General features: G+C 39.9%; 1 protein-coding gene and 1 long non-coding RNA gene across 6 annotated transcripts in view; one reads left to right on the forward strand and one right to left on the reverse strand.

The window, feature by feature from the left end:
* Nucleotides 1-14,431: 14,431 nt before the first annotated feature.
* Nucleotides 14,432-18,403, reverse strand: LOC102152811. Its single transcript, XR_005382577.1, has 3 exons — nt 17,663-18,403; nt 16,912-16,986; nt 14,432-16,666 (listed from the first exon to the last, which is right to left on the reverse strand). It is a non-coding gene; the product is annotated as an uncharacterized LOC102152811 (long non-coding RNA).
* The window catches only part of SEC24D (SEC24 homolog D, COPII coat complex component), a 104,992-nt gene continuing 101,314 nt past the window's right edge, over nt 15,120-18,797 (forward strand). For 2 of the 5 annotated variants that reach the window (XM_038581764.1, XM_038581769.1), the window contains exons 1-2: nt 17,411-17,549; nt 18,312-18,432. The gene's annotated coding sequence lies outside the window, so the exon portion shown is untranslated. Of the gene's footprint in view, nt 15,274-17,410; nt 17,550-17,952; nt 17,971-18,311; nt 18,433-18,797 lie in introns of those variants that run through there. The other 3 variants (XM_038581765.1, XM_038581766.1, XM_038581767.1) reach the window with 3 other exon arrangements.

The raw sequence follows: 18,797 nt of genomic DNA on the forward strand, positions 1-18,797 counted from the left end.
TTTTTAAAAATATTTATGTATTTATTTATGATAGACACAGAGAGAGGCAGAGACACAGGAGGAGGGAGAAGCAGGCTCCATGCCGGGAACCCGACCCCGGGACCCCAGGATCGCGCCCTGAGCCAAAGGCAGGCACCAAACCGCTGAGCCACCCAGGGATCCCCGACCACTGCACTTTTAAACAGGACAGAAATATCCTAGCCTCAGAAATAAAAGGGAGGAGGCTGTCCCATCTATCTGAGAGTAGAAGCAAGACTATCCCGAGGAGATCTTGATTTTCTACCTTCTGTTCCGCACTTAGAGACACTTCGTGCCTGCTTTATGTAAAGATGACATCTTAAAGCTGAAATTTGGAAGTGGAAGAATTGGCTTTTATAGTTAAAGCATCATGCTACAAAAGTAGATTTACACCTTCTTTTGGATGGCTTGGAAACTGTCAATGTAAGCCACGGGAAGAAGGCATAGCGCCTAGAAAGACAGAAGCTGAGAGCCAAATTCCAAGAAATCAAGGACTGTGTATGGCGTTGGGTTAAAGTGAGCCATAAATGGAAGACTTTCCTCTCGTCCCTCCTCCTCCCCTCCTTCCTCTCTCTGATTTGTGTGTGGAGGTGGGGACGGGGGGCATGTGTCTGCATGCACACATATATCTTAGTGTACATATATTTTAGGAGTTGATTCGTTTTTTAAAAAGTTTGCTTCAAAGTGTCCTCTTGAAATGTAGTTATAATTCAGTTTGCTTAACTCTTAAAATAGGCTTTATAATGAAAGTATAGAATATGTGGAGAGTTTGTAATCATGGAAAAGGCACTGGACTGCAGGTCAAAAGATCTGGGTTCTAGTTTCAGCTTTTCAAAATCCATGTGACTGTTAGCTTGACTATCTGAACCTCAGGTTAAACATCTGGGGAATGAAAGTATTGGACTGGAATGATCTCTAATGTTTCTTCCAAATCTGACATTTGATTATTTTGTGCAGTCTGGGTTAAGCAGAGGGGCATCTTTTGTATAGCATGTGAACATCTTGTAGAGGCATATCCAAAGTGGAAGAGCAGGAAGGGGCAAAATCAACTCCTGACATATTGAAATTGCCCCCTCAACAAATGAGTAGCTTGCTTTGTAAAAAGCAGAAACAAAAAGGATCACATTAATAGCCACATGTAGTATTGTATTTTTTTTTTTATAAGTGAACAGGGCTAAAAGTAACAAAGCCAAAGAACAAATACCTAAGATCACCAAAAGACAAAGACCGACATGTGTGCGAGGCTGCCCTTATTAAATCTTTCAGATGAAATAGATAATACAAATAAAATTTAAGTATTATATAATGCAATTAAAAAAATAAATAAAAATTAAAAAAATAATGCAATTCTAACACAGTAATCTAGTGATCAGCAAACACTTGATAGAACAGTATTTTGACAGATTTGCTTGTGTATATTTACTTGGCTTGATCCCTTACTGGCAATGTGTACTTGAGGAAGTTAATTCTGTGTTTATTGTGGAAAACTTGGAAAATACCAGAAAATGTCAAAGAATGATTAAAAAGTTTTAATGCATGGAATTCTGGAAAATGTAGTTTAGTTTTCCAACCTCTGTAGTAAAGAAAAAATAAGCCAAAACAGGTGTATTTGCCATGCTTATCACCTTTACCTAAAATATCATCCTAAACATATATGCTAAAGACATTTCCTTTAAGAGCACAAACAGACAGAAACATTCACCATCAGGCTTATGATCTTGATTTAAAAGTTTTGAGTTTTTCATTTAGGTATATGTTGTATCTTGGATTAATTCTTTTACATGATATGAGGTAAGAGGTAGGAACTGGAGGGATCCCTGGGTGGCACAGCGGTTTAGCGCCTGCCTTTGGCCCAGGGTGCGATCCTGGAGACCCGAGATCGAATCCCACGTCAGGCTCTCTGCATGGAGCCTGCTTCACTCTCTGCCTCTCTCTCTCTCTGTGTGACTATCATAAAAAAAGAGTTAGGAACTGGAGTTCTTTTTTTTTTTTTTTTTTTTTTGCGTGTGGATATCAAATTGTTCCAGCACCATTTGTTGAAAAGATAAGAAAGGTCAGTCCTGTTTTGTACATGTGTTAAAAATCAATTGACTATATATTTTTAAATTTATTTCTAAAATCCCCAATCTGTTTCCTTAATGTTTTTGTTTCTTTTGATGCTAATACCATACTGATCTGATTATTGTAGCTTTGCAATAAGTCTCAAAGTCAGGTAGTATAAGACTCACAGCTTTGGGGGATCCCTAGGTGGCTCAGTGGTTTGGCGCCTGCCTTTGGCCCAGGGCGTGATCCTGGAGTCCCAGGATGGAGTCCTGCGTCAGGCTTCCAGCATGGAACCTGCTTCTCCCTCTGCCTGTATCTCTGCCTCTCTCTTTCTGTCTGTGTCTATCATGAATAAATAAATAAAATCTTTAAAAAAAAAAAAAGACTCAGCTTTGCTCTTTTTCAAAACTGTTTTGACTAATTAGATTTTTTTTATATTTCCATGTTTATTTTTGAATAGCTAGTCATTGTGTAAAAAAAAAAACTTGCTGGTATTTTGACTGGAGTTGCATGGATTTTATAAATCAATTTGGAAAGAAGTGAAAATACTAAACCTTCCAATTTATCAATATAGCATATCTCATTTATTTAAATTATTAAGAAATTTTGAATCTTCTACTGTTTCTCTCAGCAATGTTTTGAGCTTTTCTGGGTATAGGATTTGCACATCTTTTGTCAGACTTATCCCTAATATTTCATATTTTGAATCTAATATAAATGGCATTGCTTTATTAAAATTTATTACAATTTCAATTTCTAATTGTTTGTTGCTGTTACATAGAAATACTGTTGATTTTTGGGACCTGAGTGGCTCAGCAGTTGAGCACCTGCCTTCGGCGCAGGGCATGATCCTGGAGTCCCAGGATCGAGTCCCATATTGGGCTCCTTGCATGGAGCCTGCTTCCTCCTCTGATTGTGTCTCTGCCTCTCTCTCTGGGTCTCTCACGAATAAGTAAATAAAAATCTTAAGAAAAAAAAAAGGAAATACTGTTGATTTTCAAATATTGATCATGTATTCTTCAACTGGCTAATATATTATTAGTTCTAGTAGTTTTTTAAATGGAATCCATTGAATATTTTACATAAACTATTATGTTGTGTGCCATAAGGAGTTTTTATTTCTTTCTTCCAAACAAGATGACTTTTTTACACCTTGCCTTACTGCACTGACTGGAACCTCTAGTACAATGTTGAGTACAGGCTCATCTCATCTTTCTCATCTTTGGAGAAATTAATTCAATTTTTCAACATTAAATATGATGTTAGCTGCAGAATTTTTTAAAAATGTCCATTATCTCTATTATCACGGTGAAGGAATTCTTTTTTATTCCTAGTTCACTGAGAATTTTAATCACTATGAATGTTGGATTTTGTCACAGGCCTTTTTCTGAGTTTACTTAGGTAATCATATGATTTTTTCTTTTTAATCTCTTTATTTGGTGAGGTGCATTGATTTTTGAATGCTAAACCAGTCTGGCATTCCTGGAATAAACCCCACTCAGTCAAAATATATTATTCTTTTTACACATTTTTTCATTTGATTTGCTTAAATTTTGTTAATCTTTGTACCTATACTTACAAGCAATATTGATTTGTATAGGGATTCCTGGGTGGCTCAGCAGTTTGGTGCCTACCTGCCTTCAGCCCAGGGCATGATCCTGGAGTCCCGGGATCAGTTCCCACATCGGGCTCCCTTCATGGAGCCTGCTTTTCCCTCTGCCTGTGTCTCTGCCTCTCTCTCTCTCTTTGTGTCTCTCATGAATGAATAAATAAAATCTTTAAAAAATATATTGATTTGTATATTTTTACCTTTTAATGACTTTATCTGATTTTGGCATCAGGTAATGCTAGTAGAATTATTTGGGAATTATTCCCTACTCTTCAATGTTTTTAAATAACTTTTATAGAATTGGGTTTTTTCTTCCTTAAATTTTTGGTAGAATTACTAATGAGGATATTTGAGCTTAGAATATATCTGAATATACAATTTCAATTTACTAGATGTAGGACTATTCAGGTTATCCATTTCCTCTTCAGTGAACTTTGCTTTTTAAGTTGTAAAATTCATTGGCATAAGTCATTCACAATATTCTCTCTCCTTTTTTTTTTTAAGGTTTTATTTATTCATGAGAGACACAGAGAAAGAGAGAGGCAGAGACACAGGCAGTGAGAAGCAGGCTTCATGCAGGGAGCCCGGTGCGGGACTCTATCCCGGGTCTCCAGGATCATGCCCTGGGCTGAAGGTGGCGCTAAACGGCTGAGCCACCCGGGCTGCCCAATGTTCTCTCATTTTTTAATATTGGTAGAATTTGTAGTGATTTACCTTTTGGTCCTGATATGGTAATTTGTGTTCTCTTGCTCTCTCCCTCTCCCTCTGTGTCTCCATTTCTCTCTCCTCCATGATCTATCTGGCTAGAAGATTATCAGTTTTACTGTCTCAAAGAACTGTCTTTTGATTTTTCACTGATTTTATCTATTTTTTTCCTGTTTTTTTTTTTTTGTTTTTTTTTTTTTGTTTGTTTTTTATCTGACTGGTTTCTCTATTCTGATCTTTATTATTTCCTTTTTACAGTTTACTTTGGGTCTCATTTGTTCTTTTTATCTAGTACCTTATGATGTAAAAACTGGTGTCACTAATGTGATGACTTTTCTTCTTTTCTAATATAGCATTTTAGTGCTATATGTAGCATTTTGCTACATCCCACAAAGTTCAACATGCCACATTTTCATTTAGCTGAAGATAATTTTTCATTTCTTTTTTGGTTTCTTACTGACCCATGGGTATGTAGAAATATAATATTTAGTTTTCAAATATCTGGGATTGTTCCAGGTCACTGTTATTGATTTCTAATTTAATTCAATTAAGGTCAGAGAATAAATTTTGTATGACTTAAATCCTTTTTTTGTTGTTGTTTTTAAATCCTTTAAATTTATTGGGATTTGTTTCATGGCCCAGAATAATCTATTTTCATAAATTAACTCTAAATGGATCATCGATACAAATGAAAAACCTAAAATTATTAAACTTCTAGAATAAAACATAGGAGATGTCTTGGCAATCTTGAGCTAGATAAAGATTTCTTAGATACAATGCCGAAAGCTTGATTTATAAAAGAAAAATTAGTAAATTGAATTTCATCAAAATGAAGAATTTCTCTTCAAAATATAATTAAAGAATGAAAAGCCAAGCCACAGTCTGAGCAAAAATATTTGCAAATAGCATATCTGCTAAAGGACTTGTGAAGAAATATGTGAAGAAATCAAACTTGATAATAAAAAATAAAACAATCCAATAAAGATGAGCAAGATATTTGAACATTTTATCAAATACAATGTACAGATAGATGACAAATAAATATATGAAAAGATGCTTAAAAGAAAAGAAAAGAAAAGAAAATGCTTGACAACCTTAGCTATTGGGGAAATACAAATTAAAACTACCTTGAGAGGGCAGCCCAGGTGGCTCAGCAGTTTAGCACCGCCTTCAGCCCAGGGCCTGAACCTGGAGACCTGGGATGGAGTCCCACGTCAGGATCCCTGCATGGAGCCTGTTTCTCCCTCTGCCTGTGTCTCTGCCTCTCTCTCTCTGTGTCTCTCATGAATAAAATAAAATCTTAAAAAAGAAACAACAAAAACTACCTTGGATACTTCTACAGGATAATGAGAATTTCTAAAATCAAAAACATTTGCTATATCAAGTACTTGAGAGGATATGGAGCAACTATAATTCTCATTGTTGGTGGTAATGTGAAATGACACACCACTCCGGTAAAGAATCTGTCAGTATCTTAAAAAATTAAATAAACATCAACTATGTGACCCAACTATTCCACTCCTAGGTATTTGTCTGAAACAAGATGGATATGTCCATGCAAAGATGTATACATAAGTGGTTATATCAGCTTTATTTGTTTTTTTTTTTTAAGATTTTATTTATTTATTCACTAGAGACACAGAGAAAGAGAGAGAGATAGAGGGGCAGAGACACAGGCAGAGGGAGAAGCAGGCTCCATGCAGGGAGCCTAACATGGGACTTGATCCTGGGACTCCAGGGTCACAACCCAGGCTGAAGACAGGCACTAAACCGCTGAGCCACCCAGGGATCTCTATCAGCCTTATTTGTTAAACCCCCAAGCCGGATAATCCAAAGTCCATCAGCTGATGATGATAAACAAATTGTGATATATCTATTCAATGGAAAACTACTTGATAAGAAAGAAGAGTAAACTACCAGTGCACACACACAAAATAGATGACTCTCAAAATATCTAAGAATGCCAAACCCCTCCCCCAAATACAGTATATACAATATGATTCTACTTATATAAAATTCTAGAAAGTGCAAACTAATCTTTGACAGAAAGAAAATTAGTGGTTTCTCAGGTGTGGAAGCTTAGGGAGAGGGAGGAAGAAGTAATTACAAAGGAGCACAAGGAAACTTAGGGATGGTGGATTTGTTATTTTAACTATGATTATTTCATGGGTGAATATATATATCAAAAACATCAAACCGAACCCTTGAAGTATGTGCAGCTTGCTGTATGTCAATTAAATGTCAATAAAGATGTTAAAAATTAATATAGGTGCTACAACTAAAGTTCAATACTAGCAGCATGAAATAATATTTATTATTTCATAAATTATCCTTTCAATGTTTCAATTCTAGAGAACGTATTAATTTAATAAAATTTTATTCTCTGAACAATGGCATTTTATATGAAAGCATTCACTAAAATTGATTTTCTGATCTGAAGTAAGAGACATAAAATATAAAAAATAAAAAATTTGTTTCATCACTAATATTTACATAATATATCGAAAATTATAGTCAGTGGGCAGCCCCAGTGGTGTAGAGGTTTAGCTCCGCCTGCGGCCTGGGGTGTGATCCTGGAGACGGGAGATCAAGTCCCACGTCAGGCTCCCTGCATGGAGCCTGCTTCTCCCTCTGCCTGTGTCTCTGCTTCTCTCTCTCTCTCTGTGTCTCTATGAATAAATAAATAAAATCTTAAAATAAAATAAAATTATAGCCAGTTAAAAAATGAACAATTGAATGAATTATTTCAACCTGTAAAAGTTCATTCATTTCCTATGTACTTGACTCTGAATTGAAGCCTAAACCTTTACTCAATCTATTTTTTTTAATTTTTTAAAAATTTATTTATTTATGCTAATCACAGAGAGAGAGAGAGAGAGAGAGAGAGGCAGAGACACAGGCAGAGGGAGAAGCAGACTTCATGCACCGGGAGCCCGATGTGGGACTCCATCCTCGGTCTTCAGGATCACGCCCCAGGCCAAAGGCAGGCGCCAAACCGCTGCACCACCCAGGGATCCCACCTTTACTCGATCTAAACTAAGATGTATGCATTTTACTTCACCTTGAAATACTGTTCAAATAATGCCATTTTTAATTAACCAAATATTAATATTAATTAGTAATACAAATTAAATACAAGTGTACTTTAAAAGCCAAGAAGTAAAAAAAAAAAAAAAAAAAAAGTAAAAAGGCAAAGCAAATCTAATTTGTTGCCTTCAGAAAACAGCTTTTGCTTTTGTTGTACTGAAATGATATTGTCTTAGAACATCTTTTATACATCTGTTCAGCTGGCTCTTCTTTGACATCACTTTTAAATGTTGGTGTACCCAGGGCTGCATTCTTTGCCTACTACTTAATTCTTTCCTGAACTCCAGATCTGTTTATCTAGTCACTTAAATGTGAAATAAAACTAGATATTCCATGAATCTAAACCAGATTTGTTAAATATTATAGTCAGAACTTCTTATTCAAGATGATTATTTCTACATTTGGTAGTTTTGGACCAGACTTCCCCTCTAACCTCAGATTGAGATATTCCAATTCATACCTAATATTAACATTTGATGTCTCATATATATCTCAAATATAACTTGTCCCAACCCAGTTCCCTACCCTCATCCCCTCCCATATAGTTTTCCCCACCTCAGTAAAGTGTACTATTGCTCAAACTGGTTGCCTATAAATCCTTACCAGATGTAAGTTCCAAAGAAAGATTTATAGGTAATTATTATGCTCCTTTTTGATTCCTGTTAAAAATAATGAACATAAATTTATATTGACATCATATTAGTTCTTCAACAAAGACATTCATTCATATCTTTAACCATTTAAAATCAATTCCACTTTTCCCAATTTCTGAGGCAATTCACCAGCCCCGTTTCATTTTCTTTTTAGTAGTTAGAACAAAGATTGAACCCACAGTTGTACCAGATGAGAAAACTCTCAAGTTATAAACAAGTCTTGAAAATCTAAGTCTAAAAAGAAGGTGTTGGAGTGCCTAGGTGGCCCAGTGGTTGAGCGCCTGCTTTGGGCTCAGGTTGTGATCCTGAGGTCCTGGAATCGAGTCCCGCATCAGGCTCCCTGCATGGAGCCTGCTTCTCCTCTGCCTAGGTCTCTGCCTCCCTCTCTGTATCTCTCATGGATAAATAAATAAAATCTTTAAAAAAATAAAAAGAAGGTGTTTTTCTTAGGAGGCAATATCACTTGTTAGTGAAATAAACACCTAAGTTGTTGGTTCGTAAACTGATGGAAAACAGAGGGCAAGGAGAGACTGAAGAAAGAGCAGCCGCTCCATGTTGAAAGGTGGCAGTTTCAATAAGCAAGGGAACTTATTCACAAGGCTTGTCTTCAGAGGCTGCTAGATGAGTAGATCTCCACTGAGATCTCCACTAGTTGACAAAATCTTAAAAGTTTATATAGAGATCTCTTTTAAAAAAATTATTTATTTATTCATGAGAGACACAGAGAGAGGCAGAGGCATAGACAGAGAGAGAAGCAGGCTCCATGCAAGGATCCTGATGTGGGACTCAATCCTGTGATTCCAGGATCACACCCTGGGCCAAGGCAGACGCTCAACGACTGAGCCACCCAGGCATCCCTATATAGAGATCTTAATGGAGTTTAGTCACATATACTACCCAGAGAGCTCAACAGCAGCCTCTCTGAAGGCCACATCCTTGAAAATTGGTCCCATTGTGGTAATGGTGGGGAGAACATACATGTGAGGAGCGGGGTGGGGATGGGGAGCCCCCCATGGCACAGATCCAGCTGCAGGGTCAACTGGAGGTCATGTCCTCTGGATGACCTTCTCCAATATAATCGTATATGTACATGTAAACATCTTAGAAGCCTGTGATTACAATATAAAGTTACGCTTTAAAAAATAACCCAAATTATTATGGGACAAGCCACAGGTTCTCTAAATTCAGTCTCTATTCAGAGTGATGCAGATATTTCCAAAGTCTTTTCAGGGTGATGAATTCCATGCGCTTCTAAACTCAGTCCTTAGATTCTTCTACTCTGACTGGGTATTGCCACCACACTCGGCCACTTATGACTGACTCCTCCACTCTTCAGATCTAAAGTGAGAAAGAATCCTGCTCTCTGCACCTTTAAACAATTGTTCTTGGCTCCTGTTTGGAAAAAGTGCTCCTGGGAGGCTGAAGGGTGCTCCAGAGGAAACAGACTCCCACTCTCACTGTTGCCACCTACATAGAACCTTTGTGAGGTCAGGATGAGCTCTCCAGACCTACTCCTGATCAATCAGCATAGGGTTTTCTGTGTCTCAAAGTTTAGAAACTTTGTAGGCTTCTCTGTGTCTCAAAGTTTAGAAACAACTCTTAGATCTAGCAGGAAGGACAAAGTCCAAAAAGTCACCTTAGTTCTTGGCCAGTGAAACACTATTCATTTTGGTGAACAATAGAAACATCAGCTCCTTTCAAAACTCCACCCTTACTCATCAGGGTATGTTTTTAATGTGAGGTTGCATTAAAACAATAGAATCACGAAACTGTCTATCCATTTACTCCTCTGTGGTTAAATTATTCTTATCTATAGTCTATATACTGTTCTGTTCATTGGTTTATAGTAGATTTACTCTGAAAAGTAAAATTTACAGGTATCTTATTTTTTTAAATATACTAATTTTAAGAATATGATTATTTGTCTAAGAGGTCCCTCCTCCCACCCAAAATCAGTGGTTCAAACTACAAACAATTATTTTTCTCTCACACAACAGCTCAGAAGTAGACATGGGGTTCAAGATGAGTAGGTGGCTCTGGTTCATGAAGATATCCAGGCACCAGAGTTTCTTTCATATTTTTGCCACCAATCACAGAGGACTGTCCTCATTATGGTTAGTTTGGGCTAACCCCTACCATCTTCTTTTTTTTTTTTTTTTTTTAAATTTTTATTTATTTATGATAGTCACAGAGAGAGAGAGGCAGAGACACAGGCAGAGGGAGAAGCAGGCTCCATGCACCAGGAGCCCGACGTGGGATTCGATCCCGGGACTCCAGGATCGCGCCCTGGGCCAAAGGCAGGCGCCAAACCGCTGCGCCACCCAGGGATCCCATCCCTACCATCTTCATTCCAGCCTGCAGGAAGGTGAGAGAATCAGGCTGAAAATATAAAGATAGACTAAGAAGTTGCATACATAATTACCATTCTGGTCAGTGAGTCACAGAACTACAACCAGCTATAAAGGCTGGAGCTGCAGTCTCTGGCTGAGTAAGCCCACATCAGCAATAACACAGAAGGATGCATATTCCAGAAATATTAGCAGTCTTGCCACAATGCAATATTCCAAAATCTAAATTTCTGATATTTTTATTTATAATAACAACATAGAATTGCATTATTTTTCTATAAAATCAAGTAAGAGGATTTGAGGAAGGAATCAAAGGAAAATGATTTCTTCTTGTTAATAAGCATATATTCAAGCACTAACTTCAATTAGATAGTATCATTGTTAACTCTTCTCACCACTATTTTAGTGAGTTATTTGGTACTATTCATTTATTTATTTATTTATATTTTTATTTAGTACTTTTAAAAATTTTTATTTATTTATTTATTTATTTATTTATTTATTTATTTTTTATTTGGTACTTTTTAATTCTCAATTCAATCCTGATAGCAAAAAGGGAAATATTTGTGATAGAATATCACATAATAAGCTTTCAAATCTGTAGACAGGGCACTTAGATCGTCTCTTTCCCTCTGTCTCTCCCTCTCTCCATCTTTATTAAGTAGGTTCCATGCCCAATGTGGGGTTTGAACTCATGACCCTGAGATCAAGAGTTGCACCCTCTACCAAGTGAACCAGCCAGGTGCCCCCAGCTTTCATTATTGTGACGGTGAGAGTGTCTTTCTTATAAGCATTTTGTTAAATAAAAATTGGGTTTCATTCACCTCTTAAGTGCCTATTCTCCTGCCTTCTTTACCTTGGTCAAGAAAATCAGTGCAATGAAATCATTGAGACATATCTCATTGACTTCATCAAGTGGACAATCTTTGGAGTCAAAACTGTAGTATGAGTAATGGGTGAGCTACAAATCTAGAAGTATGGCTGTGCAGTTGTCATGACTCAGTTTCCCACAGCTTTTATTTATTTTTAAATATTTATTTATTTATTTATGATAGACATAGAGAGAGAGAGAGGCAGAGACACAGGAGGAGGGAGAAGCAGGCTCCATGCCGGGAGCCCGGGGGACTCGATCCCGGGACTCCAGGATCGCTCCCTGGGCCAAAGGCAGGCGCTCAACTGCTGAGCCACCCAGGGATCCCCTCCCACAGCTTTTAAAGTAGGTTATAAAACTGCATTTTCTATTCCTCCTCAAATCTTAGACACCACCAAGAAAACATATGAGAAACTGAATGTGCACTCATTGCAGAATTCCCTGGGGTTTCATCCTTAGACTTTATCTCCTTAATTCCATTGTCACAGATATACTGTTAATAATGATAATTATGTTGGTGGTATCATAACAACATTATTGAGCATTTATTATGTGCCCAAAACTGTACCAATACTTTACTTGCATTATTTCATCTAATCCCCACAAAAATCTTGTGATTAGTGTGATAATTGCAGCCATTTTTGTTAGTGAGGTTATTGAAGTTGAGAGAGGGAACACACAGCTAGTTAAATGGCAGAAACAGAAGTCATGACTTGGTCTGGCTGCAGAACCCCATCTCTGCCTGCCAGATTGATTTCTGGAGCAAAAAAAGACTTTATGGAGTTATCTTCACTTAAAAGTTTCCATTGCCTCTGCATTGCCTTTGAGAGACCCCAGGGCTTGCTTAGCCTGCTTGCTTGATTTCATTCCTGTCCTCACTCCTCTGAATCCCATCTTCGAGGTATACTGGACCACTGTACCTCTGAATGCCCTAGAGTCCTTGTCTTCCCTCTTCCATTCCTGCTATTCTTGCTACCCCTCACTCCTTTTTTTTTGCCTAGCTCATTCTTGTCCTCAGGGGCTCAGTTCAGACGTCACCTTCACCAGAGGTATCTCTCTCACTTTCCAAGTCTGGGTCAAATGTCTCTTCTTACATTTTCCCATGGAAACTTGGTCTTCTCATTGAATGCTAATCCACTGCACTATACTTGTGGGTCCCCCCAGACCAAGTGTTGGCAAGCTTTTTCTGTAAAGGGATAGGTAGTACATATTTTAGTTTTTTGTGAGGCTTGTGGCCAATGTCACGACTACTCAACTCTGCTACTGTAGTGCAAAAGCTATCGCAGGAAAAAAAAAAAAAAAAAAGCTATCGCAGGAAGTACGATAATGAAAAAAGCATGGCTGTGTTCCAATAAAACTATTTATGGACATTGAAATTTGAATTTCATATATTTTGTATACATCATGAAATATTATTCTTTTGATTTTTCAACTGTCTAAAAATATAAAAACCATTCTCAGCTTGCAGGCTGTACATAAATAGGCAGGTGGGCCAGGTTTTGCAGTTTGCCAATCCCTGTACTATTTCATGAACTCTTAAGAGCCAGAGAAATGTGTCATTCAACTTTATATCCACATTGCTTAGTACAGCACCCAGCGTATAGTGAGTGCTTAATAAATACTTGCTAAATAAATAAAACTCACATAGCTAATAGTGAGTGATAGGTCAAGATTCAAACCTGAATCAAACTGACCTGGTAGTAGGATGTCACACTGCCCAATGTGTGGCCAAAACCATAAGTGATGTAAGTACATTCAGAGCAAAATATTCAAGATATTTAAAAAAGTAATTCTAGCTAGGAGCGAAATTACTGAGTCATTTGGTAACTCTGTATTTAACTTTTAAAAATTTCTTCTAGGATCAGCTCTGATAAGTTACATTCTCACTGGAGATTTCAATTTTAATTATTTTGTTATTGTCTTTTGGGGGGAGAGTGACATTGCCTATTTTATTTTAAAAATAAAATTTCATAAGAGAGGAAACATTGACTAACTGCTAAGAGTACAGTCTTTGAAGCTAGACCGTATTTTTTTGAAACTACATTGTTTATGTGAAGTTCCTAAGAAAAATAAAGACATATATCTAAACAAAAATTTGTATATGAATGTTCATAGCAACATTATTCATAACAGCTAAAAAGGGGAAGCAACCTAACTGTGCATCAATTGATGAATGGATAATGAAATGTGCTATATCCATACAATGGAATATTATTTGGTAATAAGAAGTACTGATAGGTACTACATCATGTGTGGACTTTGAAAACATTATGCTAAGTGAAAGGATAATCACAAGGGACTACATATTGTATGATTCCATTCATATAAAGTGTCTAGAATAGGAAATCTATACAAGATAAAAAGTAGACCAGTAGTTGCCTAGGGCTGTGGAATGGGAGAGTAGGGGAAAAGGGGAGTGACTACTAATGGGCAAGTTTTATTGCGGAGGAATGAAAACATTCTAATATTGGTTGTGGTGATGGCTATACAACTCTGTAACATACTAAAAACCATTGAACCATATACTTTCGATGGAAGAATTGTTAATTATATCTCAATAAAGCTGTTATTAAAAAAAAGAGAAAAAGGTAATTCTAGAAGCACTTTGGTGTAGGGCCTTGTTGAATACTTGTTGAATTGTATTGTTACTGTTATTGATTGCTACTGAACTTAGCCTACCAAGTACCCTTTTCCCCACTACCATTTAACTTGGCCTTATTGACTGTGCTTTTGGATATTTAACATAGTCCAATTCTTGGCTATTTCAGTTTTTTAAAATGTAATAAACCCTCTTCATTTTTAAAAAAATTTTTTTCCTGTTTCAGTTTTTTTTAATGTTTTATTTGTTTATTTTTAAGATTTTATTTATTTATTATAGTCACAGAGAGAGAGAGAGAGGCAGGCTCCATGCACCGGGAACCCGATCTCCAGGATCGCGCCCTGGGCCAAAGGCAAGCGCCAAACCGCTGCGCCACCCAGGGATCCCTATTTTTAAGATTTTATTTATTTATTCATGAGCAACACAGAGACACACACACACAGAGAGGCAGAGACACAGGCAGAGGGAGAAGCAGGCTCCATGCAGGGAGCCCGACGTGGGACTCGACCCCAGGTCTCCAGGATCACGCCCTGGGCTGCAGGTGGCGCCAGACCATTGCGCCACCGGGGCTGCCCCTGTAAACCCTCTTCAAACCGTAGCTTTTAAACCAGAGACCCCAAACTTAAGTTACATAAATGCTTAGATGGGCACTTGGGTGGCTCAGTAGGTTAAGTGTCTGACTGTTGGTTTCTGCTCAGGGTTGTGGGATTGAGCCCAGAGTCCAGCTCCATGCTCAGCAAGGATTCTGCTTGAGAGTCTCTCTCTTCCTCTCCCTTTGTCCCTCCCCCTGCTTTCTCTCATAAATAAATAAGGAAATAAGTAAGTAAATAAGTAAATCTTAAAAACAATTTAAAATAAATGCTTAGAGCATCATAGTTCTTTTCTTCCAAAGTGTATATAACAGAAAGAGCCCAAAGTATTGTCTGGAAATTCATTATCTTTCCGTATAGTCTTATGTAGTTGAGTCTCTTCTTTCTTTTCCTTTCAAAGTTAGAAAAGAGGAGTGCTTGGCTGGCTAAGTCAGTGGAGCATGTGACTCTTGATCTCAGGGTTGTGAGTTCAAGCTCCACACTGGGCATAGAGATTACTTAAGAAATAAAATGAATAAATAAAGGTAGAACAGAAAGACCCTGAAGAACACAGAACCCCAGCACATGGACATTCCCTGTGATCTCACCTTTCAATTAGGATATGGTTACCAGGGTGACCACATAGATTATACATGGAAGATGAGAGGCTGACATCAGGTGGCATTGGGGTAGTTGGACCAAGGAAGGCTGGGAATCCAGGCTAACCTTCCTGTTTGGTGAAGTTCAGCAACCCCCTACCACAATAATAAGGTCAGAAATTATTCACTGAAGGGGTGGTTACTTAAGGTCACAGGGAGGGAAGCAGGATTGAAACTAGAAGTCTATTTCATAAGAAAAAGAAATATGTGATTTCTAACTCCAAGTACTGGTGGAGCTGTATGGTCTACTAATATTGTATGTATTTGAAAGCTTAAATATAAGGTAGATATAGGAAAGAAAGTCAAAACCATTTAATAGAGCAAATCAGAGTAATAGTAAAAGGAAGAAAAATGGGGTAAAAATTGCTTTGAAATTAAAATCAGAAGGCATGACTGCCAACTAAAAGACTAGTAAGTTATTTTAATTTTCTGAAATTTGGCTTTTTAGTCTATAAGATGATTTGGTTGAATTCAGTCTTCACTGAATATTGAGTTATCTATATCTCTAATCCCTTTCAACTTTAAATATTTAGGAATTCAACACTGTCTTAGAACTGAAATCACACATTGTTTGTCCTGGTGCCCCAGAACAAGAAGTGAGAAAGGATTTACAAACTGAAATTTAGTGGTTTTCTAGAGGCAACAAGCCAATCAGCTGATTACATAGTGTTCCTGTCTCCAAGTGACTATTCTCTCCTACATTGTGACATAACCGTGATATGACAACTTTTTTTTTTATTGCTCTTACAAGCTGTGCTTCTTCAACACACAGACCAAAGCTTCCTAAACTCCATCAAATATTCCCATTGTATTGAGAATACGAGAAACAAATTTAAAACAAACTTTTCATTGTGGATTCTCAAATCTGACCAGTGTTGAAGGTGGTTGTAGGCAGTGCATCACACCCTAAAATTGTAAAAAAAAAAAAAAAAAGAAAGAAAGAAAGAAAGAAGGCGGAAGGGACCATTAGTTTTTACCATGCTGGAATCACTGAAAATGGCCTGAAAAACTCATGGAGCATTTCATCAGTAGCTTCCTACCTATACAAGTTTTTGCCCAGGGATTTCATCAATTAAGGGATTTGTCAAGTATTTTTTATCTTCTTGTAGCCTAGAAGAAAGTATATATATATGTGTATATATATATGTATATATATATATTTTTTTTTAAAGATTAGTTTATTTGTTCATGAGAGACACAGAGAGAGGGGAAAGTATATTTTGGAAACAAAACGCTGGTTTCCTTGGGTAAGTTTGGGCAAAGTGGTAGCTCTATCAAACCTAGGGTTGGCTGAAGGCTTCTGTATCTAGGAGTGGGACATTGTGACATGGTCCTAGTTTGAAAGGCTAGATAGAGAAGAAGCCAAGTGCCAGGTGTCACGTATGTTGCCTTTCTCAGCTGTTTCTCACAATACAGTGAGCTAAACACGGGGTGCTTTCACATGTATCAATCCATGTTTGGCGTGGGTTCAGTCACCTTCCTTCATCATGAGTCTGCAGGCATTCCTAGAGGGAACACACAGAAATCCAGCAATTTCAGCTTCAATGAAGACCCCTCTTCCCATACTTTTCAACCCCTTTTCCTCCCTATTTGTCTCGTGGCCAGGCCGCCTTGGGTTTCCCTTCCTCCTTATTGCATTGCAGGAATACGTCATCGGATTGTCCTTGTACACGTGCCAGATTCGCCTTTAAATTCTAATCTCTTGGCGGGTCTTACATCGTATATACCTTCTCGTATCCGCAAACAATACCTGCAATATCACAGTTATTCGAGGAATATTCGAGTAATATTCACAACGGGTTGGATGCACAGCTTAAGCGGCAACCTGTTGAATGAAAGAATGAATGAGCCCTCATTACGCACTCCCGCCTTCCTACCGGGGTCCACAGCGAAAACGTGGCTCTGACCTAGCAGCAGCGTTAACATTTTGACATGTTGTAGGAAAACAAACAAACAAACAAACAAACAAACAAAACAGACGATGAGGCAAAAAGAGGGGAAAAAAAAGAAAGGGAGTACGGACGGTCAATACGCCGGCCGCGCTCCAGCCCCGGCCCCGGCCCCGGCCCTGGACACGCCCCGGCCCCGCCCCGGCCCCGCCCCCGGCCCCGCCCCGTCCGGTCTGTGCGCGTGCGCGGGCGGGAGCGCGGCAGCTGGTCCGAGCCCCGGCGCTGGGGGCGCGCAGCCGGGAGAGGGTTTGACGTGGCAGTTCCCAGCCCGGCTGCAACTCTGTGCGCGAGACCAGCCTGCGGGGACACGCACCGAGCCGCGGGGGGGGAAGGCGCCGCGGGAGCAGCGGCCGCAGCGGGAGCTGGGTCCCCGGGGGTGCCCGGCGCCAGGAGCAGAGCGCAGGTCTCGGGAGCCCGGCGGCGTGCGGGAACCGACCAGGTAGTGCCTCGCCCTGCCTTGCTGCGCGCCGGCGGGACGGCCCCTCCGCAGGCACAGCTGGAGTGGGGTGGTGCCCGGCCGAGGGGGGGGTTGGCGGCGGGCTGGACGCTCACCTGTGGCGGGCGGCGGGGGAGACCTCCTGCTCCGTCCCTTCAGCCCTTCCGCACGGTGTAACATTGGGGGTGGGGTGGGTGGGCGTGGGCATGTGTACCCGCGCCCGCCCCCGTCTTTTTGTCTGGGGATGCTGGCGACGGCGCGGTTAGCGTCCTCGGGAGCCGCGGTATTCGGCGGCACGGGCAGCGGTTTTCTGGCGTCCGTATCCACTTAATTTCCTCCTTGGAGGATGGCGATACTGGAAATACTCATGGTCAAAAATGGCAACTGTGTCTTCAAGCCTCGGGACATCCTGGTGGCGACGCCGGTTTGTCCAGACCCGAAGTTGGCCGGGGGGGGGGGGTGAGAAGCGCGTCTCGGGTGTCGTTGGCCCGCGACGGCGGGGGCGGGAGGACGACCGGGGGCTCGGGCTGCGGTCGAAGCGCCCCAGGTTTGGATCGCAGGCCTGCTCCCGCCGAGCGGCTCGGTGCCATGTCGTCGCTGCTTGGAGCTGAGTCAGGCTTCTGTAACTTGGGGCTGTGAGGAAGTTTGACGTGGCACACGGGGTAGCGTGGGGAGGCAGATTCCTGCGAGGACCAGTGAGGGCCGCGGCTGCTCGCTTCCTGCTGTTGGGAGCGAACATCCCTGCCTTCCCTCTCCGTCACTCAGCAACAGGCGGCTGCGTAGGTGTGTGCTCCCGCTCCCGCCGACTTCCTAAGCGCTTGGTTGGAGGAGCTTGACCAAAGCTCGGGCTGCCACGTCTCTCTCTGTCCGCTAACGTGGGAGGAGGGTAAGTGTTGTCAGGAACACGGTGGACCGGCAGCCTTTTGCCTCTCTCTCCCCTCTTTAGTTCTTTCCTTCTGAGGAGGGGAAAAATGGTCTTAATCACATTTTCATCTGGTTGCTTTGATTTTGGAAAGTTAGAGTTTAATAGGAAAATGAAACCAAGAGAGGAATGAGGTTTCCTGAGTCTAGATCTACTTCAAGCCTCAGCAGGTATCACTGAACGTTTTACCTTAAAAGGTAGCATCACAAAATAACAAAAGGAAAAAAATATTCCTGCCAGATGAAGCAACTGGAAAGAAATTGTGGCATCGGTGTTCTATGACCCTAAAGCCTTCAGAAGCTTCATTTTCTAAGAGGGAACTGAGGCCC

This window comes from Canis lupus, chromosome 32 (genome assembly GCF_011100685.1).
Source record: "Canis lupus familiaris isolate Mischka breed German Shepherd chromosome 32, alternate assembly UU_Cfam_GSD_1.0, whole genome shotgun sequence".
Classification (NCBI taxonomy): Eukaryota; Metazoa; Chordata; class Mammalia; order Carnivora; family Canidae; genus Canis; species Canis lupus.